Source organism: Merops nubicus, unplaced genomic scaffold (assembly GCF_000691845.1).
Source record: "Merops nubicus isolate BGI_N331 unplaced genomic scaffold, ASM69184v1 scaffold9982, whole genome shotgun sequence".
In the NCBI taxonomy this organism is placed as follows: domain Eukaryota; kingdom Metazoa; phylum Chordata; class Aves; order Coraciiformes; family Meropidae; genus Merops; species Merops nubicus.
Window position 1 is genome coordinate 81,438 of NW_008595620.1, and position 7,646 is coordinate 89,083.

The following is a 7,646-nucleotide window of genomic DNA, read 5'->3' on the forward strand; positions in this document are numbered from 1 at the left end:
CTGAAGAACTCTACTGAGACTGCAAGATGTTTCTCATGTGTAAACAAAGTTGGTCTAGCAGACTCCAGAATCCAAAATGCCATAGCTGCCAGGTATGATTTTGACCAACTGTTTGTTAAAGGATTACTCAGCATGAGATTTTTTTTTTTTTCCCGGCAAATTTCTAATCATTCTTACATGTTTATTTGCTGGGCCACATTTACTGTTTTTAGTGGATGATATTTTTTGACTTTTCATCCTCCACACTTTCCTCTTAAGGGAAAAAGAAAATACTTAAAATTAAAAGTGACAGCCTCTAGCTGGAAAATTCATGGAACTGTAGTCGTCTATTTAGTCTTCAATACAACAGCAGTTCTGGCAAGCATATGAAAAAGAAAATTAAATACTTGTTGGTCATAGGAATCTCCTTTGGGGTACCCATGAAGATGAGAAGTGGAGATACTCAAAAGGATACAATTAACTGTAAAGAAAGCATAACTTTTCCTTCAACAAGAGCCTTGGTAGACAGTGCACTACTCCACACTTCAAAAGTGTTGCTATTTCTGTTAACTTTTAAGTGTATTGATTTCTGACAGCAGGAACAACAATGTGCTAAGCAGCAGCTTTTCTAAAGGCCATGCAAAATCCCACCTTTGTTTTAATACCGGATACTAATTAAATATCATTTCAGTCAAGCAAGATTAAGCAACTGTATATTACTAGCTAGAACAAGATAACTGACGCTTCTTTAGGACACAAGCTTGTTTCACAACTTGAAAAGTTTCAAAGTCCCATTCATCTGTTATTCAGATGGATATGGATATTTTTCAGTCCTTATGTTCTTCCTCCTCTTCCCAATTTGCCCACATTGACCAATCACAGGATAAAAGCCCTCAGGGCTGCCCTGTAGCTGAGAATCCTCAAAATGTCTAAATCTCCTGCTGTATTTAGGATTATACTGGATGACTTTATGTAATGGAGACTATCCCCAGTGCAGGATCTGATCTGCAAGTCTCACACTGAGATTTTGATAACTTGAGAGGTCCAAACACAGATGCTCACGGACCTGGCTGAAAAGGAAAAGCTGTTGCTGCTGCTGGAGGTTGCAGACTTCTTAGAAGCTCTTCCTGGACATTCAGTTCTGCTTTAGCCCTTGCTTGGGTTACACTTTAAAGGTTTCACCTTGAAGCAAGCAAAATTTGCTTTGCTTGCACCCCACCAGGAGCAGCAGCACCTTTAGTGACTGATCACATGTGAAGAGGAGACATTGCTGCAGTCACTGCTTGGCCTTGTTCTAGTCACCAGATGAGATGCTGAGCCAGCAGCTGAAGGCCACCACCTCCCTCTGCTCCAGTGAAAATGCTGACTGCACACAAACCTCATGTGGGGCTTGGGAGTGCTCAGTCTGACCCAGACCTCCTTTAGCTTTTGAACATACGTGAAAGGCTTCTTTGCCAGCCTGCCTCGGCAACAACGGACTTTTCTGCCACAGTGCTGCACATCCTGAATCATCCCTCAATTCTGCTCACACGTATCTGATTAGCTGGGACTATTACACATACCCCTCAGCTGCACTCAGACTAAAAGTGAATTGAAATCACAGAACAAAGTAGCACCTCCTTCCTGCAGACTAGTGGCACTTCTAAGCACCTATATAAATTCGTGTTGTTCCTTAATGCCACTATTCTTCACATACAAGCTTGTTCATCCCCCAGTTTAATGCCTCAAGTATAATTGTCATCAAGAAGGAAAAAGAAAAAAGATATTTTAGGATTATACAAAACTACAGAGTACCTTCTGTGTTTCATTTCCCTAGTTTATCAGAAAAGCAAAGATCTAAAACCTGCCTGCATTAGGAATCACTATATCGTAGTGCTGCAAGAATGAAAGCTGTGATCTGTTTGCTGTATAATGAAGAAATGTTACATTTCCAGAATCCTTATTGCTTGCAGTGGTGAGTGAAGCATAAAGATAGCAGCTGGGTATTCAGATGTTGCACCAGGTTGGCAGTTATTAAAATTATATTTTGATTTATAAGCCAAGAGCATTCTATGTGAAAATCATTAGAAAACTAAACATGGCATAATGTTAATGAAACTTGGAATTTTCTCATATCTTATTATGTAATTGAAAGGAGCGTCTCAGATTCTTTGCAAGTGAATGAGACTCAAACTTGCATTTAAAAGAAATAATCTTCTTGCTTAAAACTGTAATCTAAACTCATCCTAAAAGTTTAGAAATGAAGAAAAAATCATTAAGATACTTGATAAAACCTCAATTTTCCATGTCCAGTTGTACTGGTACTAAAAGATTGCAATGGGTCACATCACTTTCACCATTGATGCAGAATTTTATTTTTCCAGAGAGAGAAAACACTGGAGAACTGAATTTAAGTGAGTTTAATAGAAGTGGGCTTAACAAGCTCAGATATATACATACATTAGATGCCTTTTTCTTTTTATAATTGAAGCCTTAGGTTTGCTTTTCTTCTTCCAAACATTTACTTTAAATTCAATTACAACTGCTGATACTAGAAGGCAGATTTATACGGTGTTAGATAATGATGACACTGGCTTTGGTTTGCAAAGCTAACTGAATACTAAGTATATATACAGAATACAAAAATAGTTGGATGAAACACAGCACTACTATTCCTGTGCTTAACATACCCATTCTCTCTGCTTTGAAAGGTTCATGCTCTGTTCCACTTCAAACGCTGTACAACGAGCAAGATTCACGATCATTTGCCTCTGTGAATTTATTATTAGTCTCTTCTCACACAAACAGTGTGTTTAAAACACATGGGGAAGTCCAAAGAATACAATTAATATTTTGTTTAGGAGCACAGGTCTATTTTTCATTGCTAGTCATCACTACTAGTGGGAGGTAAAATTTTAATGAAGACAACACAGATATATATGTTCTGCATGCACATTATCTATGTAAGGTCAAACCCTTGGGCTTCTTGGAACTCAGCTATATCTGTAAATGTTCATACCCTTTCCACAAGGAGATTTATTGAATTTTTTCTGTGTGATGGCTAACATCAATTACAAACAGGCACCGTAACAGTAAGGCCTATATGATTATGTGTTGTTCTTAATTGAGGCAAAGTTTGCAAGCAGAAGCTGTATCTTTTGTTAGAAAAATACATTTCGAAAAACAAACAAACAAACCCCCCCCCTCATTAAGCTGTTAAATACACAAGACCTTCCTCAGGTCAACTATCAGTTGGTTTAATGAAAGATGTAACTAAAAATAAATCTTGTTATGCTTATATCCTTGGAGCAAACAAGTTCCTCCTAAAACATGTATTTTATAAAATCCCATTGCTCAGTATTATTAGACCCTGTCTCTGCTGACGCCAAGGTTCATGATAGCCTTACTGGGCCATGGTAGCCGTGTTTCCCAGGGTATACCCTCTGGTCAGTGTAACACAGAGGAGTCTCAGACATACCAACAAAATGAGTTGGTTTTGGGACTTTTTTTTAAACCACAAATGATTTTTGGAACTTCAGTAGCTTCCTGGTTTGCAGTTTTGCAGGAGACAAATAGCTTTCTTGCTAAGCAGTATCATTTGCAAGCAGTCTGTGGTGTTCGTGGATAGCCTCCTAATATGGTCTTGGCAGGCTGGCAAAGGCCATAAGCTTTGAACAGAGTGTGCAAAGCCATAGTGGCTCACCAGGCTTGCTCTGGTTCAACCTTTCCTGATCTGCCTGAACCTTTGTTTTACTAGATTTAGCTACAACAGCAATACTTTTATACAGAAAACAGTAACACAAGCAATTATTCTTTGTTGAATGAGATAATTATGACTCTTAACACAACGATGTAGCACAAAGCAATACAGGGATGGTATTATAATAGAGGCCTAGAGGGGTGGAGACACTGGAGGTGATGTAGAGGAGCACAGGCATGAGGTGATAACGCAAGGGGCACAGGTTGGCACTGGAGACCCCACAGCTACAAACAGCTCACCAACAGTCAGTTAAAGAAGTGCAGACCTGAACCTAGAGAAAACTGGTTCTAAGGGTAATGAAGTGAGCAGAGACACAGTATCTAGCATATATATGTAAAAGCCATCATGTGTAGTAAATTTGGGTGTAACATGAAGATGCAGATTAGTGAAGAAAGAGCAAAGTGTATAAGCATGTTCGTAAACATACAAAAGGACCCAAACTGGATTCTAATTTAAGAAAGAAGAAATCGTGAACATGATGGGATGGAACATTGGAACAGTGTGTCTAGGGTTGAGTTACCATCTCTGGAGGTATTTAAAAGATGTGTAGATATGGTGCATAGGGATATGATTTACTGGTGACCTGGCAGTGCTGGGTTAACATTTGGACTCAATGATCTTAAAGGTCTTTTCCAACATCAATGATTCTATGATCATCATAACACCCTCTCTGACTCTACCAGAATGAAATCATCAACCTTAAGACTCAGGCTTGTTAGGAGAAGTTGTGAGGATAACACCAGGAAAAGGGGTAGAAACAATTTGAACACTATTAGTATTCTTTCTTTTTATGTAATATTTTTTTTATGTAATAATTGCATCTGGACTAATAATTACTAATCTCTCAAGATTTCAGAAATACTAACAATATATTATTGGATTTATATTTTATATACACACACAGACACTTAGAGCAAGGGGGAATGGGAGAGCATATTCTTCTAATGAAAAGCTTGCAAGAAAGATAATCAGAAATGCATTCACAGCTACAACACTTGGGCTTGTCTCTCCTGGACATTAAGGAGTCTGCTAGCACCGAAGGACATGAAGCGCATGTTGGAAACTGACTTTTATCATTCAGTAGGTGGACAGACATGTCCAGTGTACGAAACAGCTCTGGAAAAGAGATTGGACACATCCATTCATCACTCCCATGAGACAAAGGGAATGGGTGTAGCAGACAATCAAATTAATTAACTGCTGAATCTAATTTACCCAATTTCTTGTTAATTCTCCTATGGATTGATTATTAAGCCTGACAAATTCCATCCCCAAAGCACTCTGCTTGAAAAAATAATAATTAGCAACAGGAAGAGAGGGAGTGAAAGCTGGGACTCCACAACAGATGTGGAAACCATTGCTCTATTTTCAGAAATGCAGCAAATGAAGCAGTTTTGTAATTGCCTCACTGGTTTTAAGTGTAATATTTCAGAGGATGCAATACTAGGGAATTAAAAACACTTAGTAGAATAAAAATCAATAGAGTTATGCAGGAGTGCTGTTAACGTTTCATTTTTTTTTTGCTGAAAACTAGACACAGTGACCACTCCTTTCAATCTGTTCACTGCTGGGCTGAGCAGCCAGTTAATCACCAAAATCAAAGGAGCCTTAAAGGCCACACTCTCAGCAAAAAATGCTTGTCCCATTTCAGGGCTATTCAATCCTGTCTAACTTGTCCCGCTGCCTTTGTGCTGGGTGATGCTCCTCAGCATTTCAGCCCAGGGTTAGCCCAGTATTTACAGCATGGCCCTGTCTTTCATCAGAGAAGCCACCTGAAGGCAACTTCAGGCTCCACTCAGAGCTCAAAGACCTGCAGTTTGTTTGTTTAAGCTTTACAAGCTCTGTGTACACATTTCACTAGGATCTAGGTCAGAAAACGGTGCTGGAAGAAGAAACCACAAGTGAGGGGCCAAAACAACTTCAAAATTATTTGTCAATCACAACCCACTTCCTGTGACTTGAGGGTTTGATTGTTGATGTGCTTTCTGGTAGTGACTCTGGGCCTGTTTCAAGAGCACATAAAATTTGCAGATAGATAGTTCACAACGGCAATTTTAATATATTTTTAGGGACTGGCCTCCTTTCCATTCACATGGTAACCACTGTTCGTGGGATTGCTGCCCAGCTCTTAAGCTAAAACCCTCTATGACTGCCAGGAGAGTGTTTTCATTAGACAGCCCATGTCTCTATCCTTGTCTTCTGCTGAACTTCTGACAGAAACAGAACCATTTAGCAGCTCCTGGTGCTCACTGCAAGACTTTTTCATCAACTGAACTTTAACTGATGGCAGTCCCACCACAGCAGATGCAGGGTACATTTACTGTGCAGCTGCATTTATTGTGAAGCACTTACTTGCTGTGATACTGGGTTCTGCTAATTAGTCCTTAAACAAATAATCTATCTGACTCTGGACAGGATTCTAGAGCTGTCAGAAAAAGCCAAAGAAAACCATTAATTATAAAAGAACTGAGTTCTCCCTTTACGGATTTTCAGAGCAGAGCAAGAGGATCAGAGGTCAGACTTTGCCAGGCACAAGTCACAGGGAATCTGCTGGGACTAGCTGTACAGTACACTGGCATACAAAACCAAAATGGTTTAAGCTTTCATTTAAAGAAGAAGACAGACAATAAATCTATTATTGTTGAGATAACAAAGAGATCATTGAGATAATCTGTTTGGATCTTTTCTGTAACATATTATTGAGTTTAAATAACTGGCAACAGGCGAGACTGGTTTATCCATTTGTGCACTGTGGTCAATATAGAGAGAGTCCTCTCACTTTAGTCCTATATATATGTCAAACTGAGCTGTCAATAAGCTCAGTAGTGTAGGACAGTCCTTTAAAGCATGTCTTGGACATCACACCTAAGTGAATGTTCTCAGCTAGGGTTCAAAGAAAGTATCAGTAATTACATCTGAACTACAGTGCTCCTCTCACAAGATCTGGGTATCCACTGGATAAACCTGTGAGACGGAGATTTTTCCTTTGGCAAACTATGTCAATGCTTAATTAGCTTTGCCTATAAAAAACTGTACTTATTACCACTTAAGAGTATTTATAGAAGAAGAAGAACTTGAGAATTGTCTATGGAAAAAAAGATGACTTCTCTTCCATTGCATCCCAGTTTGTCTGCTTTATCGTTTTTAACCCCACTCAAACCAACCAGTCACACAGCTAATAACCAAAGAGATTTGAGAAAAAGTCTAAAATATTACACCTTCATCTGTGCATTCAGCAGCCTACAAAAGTCATGACATAGGTCATTGCCTCATGACCACATTCATAAGCCATAAGGACTGCAATCCTGAGCTGAACTACAAGCCACCCCATGACACACTCTGAACGTGGATCTTCAAGCAAATATTAATGATGGAAAATCCATTACATTATGGATTAACTTCAATTAACTAGAACACTGAAAGAAAAATTCAGATATTTCAGTTTTTATTAGAAAGACCTGACTCGCTGATTTTCAGCCTTGACTTCCATCTCCTGGATTCTCTTAACTAGAGAAAAGAAAGATTATGCTACATAGATATAGAACCCCTTTCTGCTTGTATTTTTTATATCAGTTGCCACCTCTTCTTTGATTTTAATTCCCTAAATGCTTGTTGAAATAATAGTAAAAGGCTGATTGTAAAACCAAGGTAAAGTAATTTAATCGAGTTCTCTCTTGAACTGACAGAAAACTCAAAACACCACATTTCTTTTAACAAGTCTGTACAGTCACTGGGATCCCAGACCCACCTCATTTGAAGCCAGTGGCAATGCCCTCATTGACTTCACTGGGTCCAGCTCAGGACTGCTGTGGTTGCAAACCAGAGGTCCAGGTCTCTGTGGCTCTATCTAGACTCAGCTCAAGGCAGCCCACAGCACAAGCACAGTAGATTTTGCCTCACATGGATACAAGGAGCCACAGACCTGCTG

At 39.1% G+C, this 7,646-nt stretch overlaps 1 protein-coding gene across 1 annotated transcript in view; it reads right to left on the minus strand.

Annotated features, from left to right (window-relative positions):
- EPB41L4B (erythrocyte membrane protein band 4.1 like 4B) overlaps positions 1-7,646 on the minus strand; it is a gene marked incomplete at its 5' end in the record, with an annotated part of 102,817 nt that overhangs the window by 55,996 nt on the left and 39,175 nt on the right. The gene's annotated exons all lie outside the window — the stretch shown is intronic.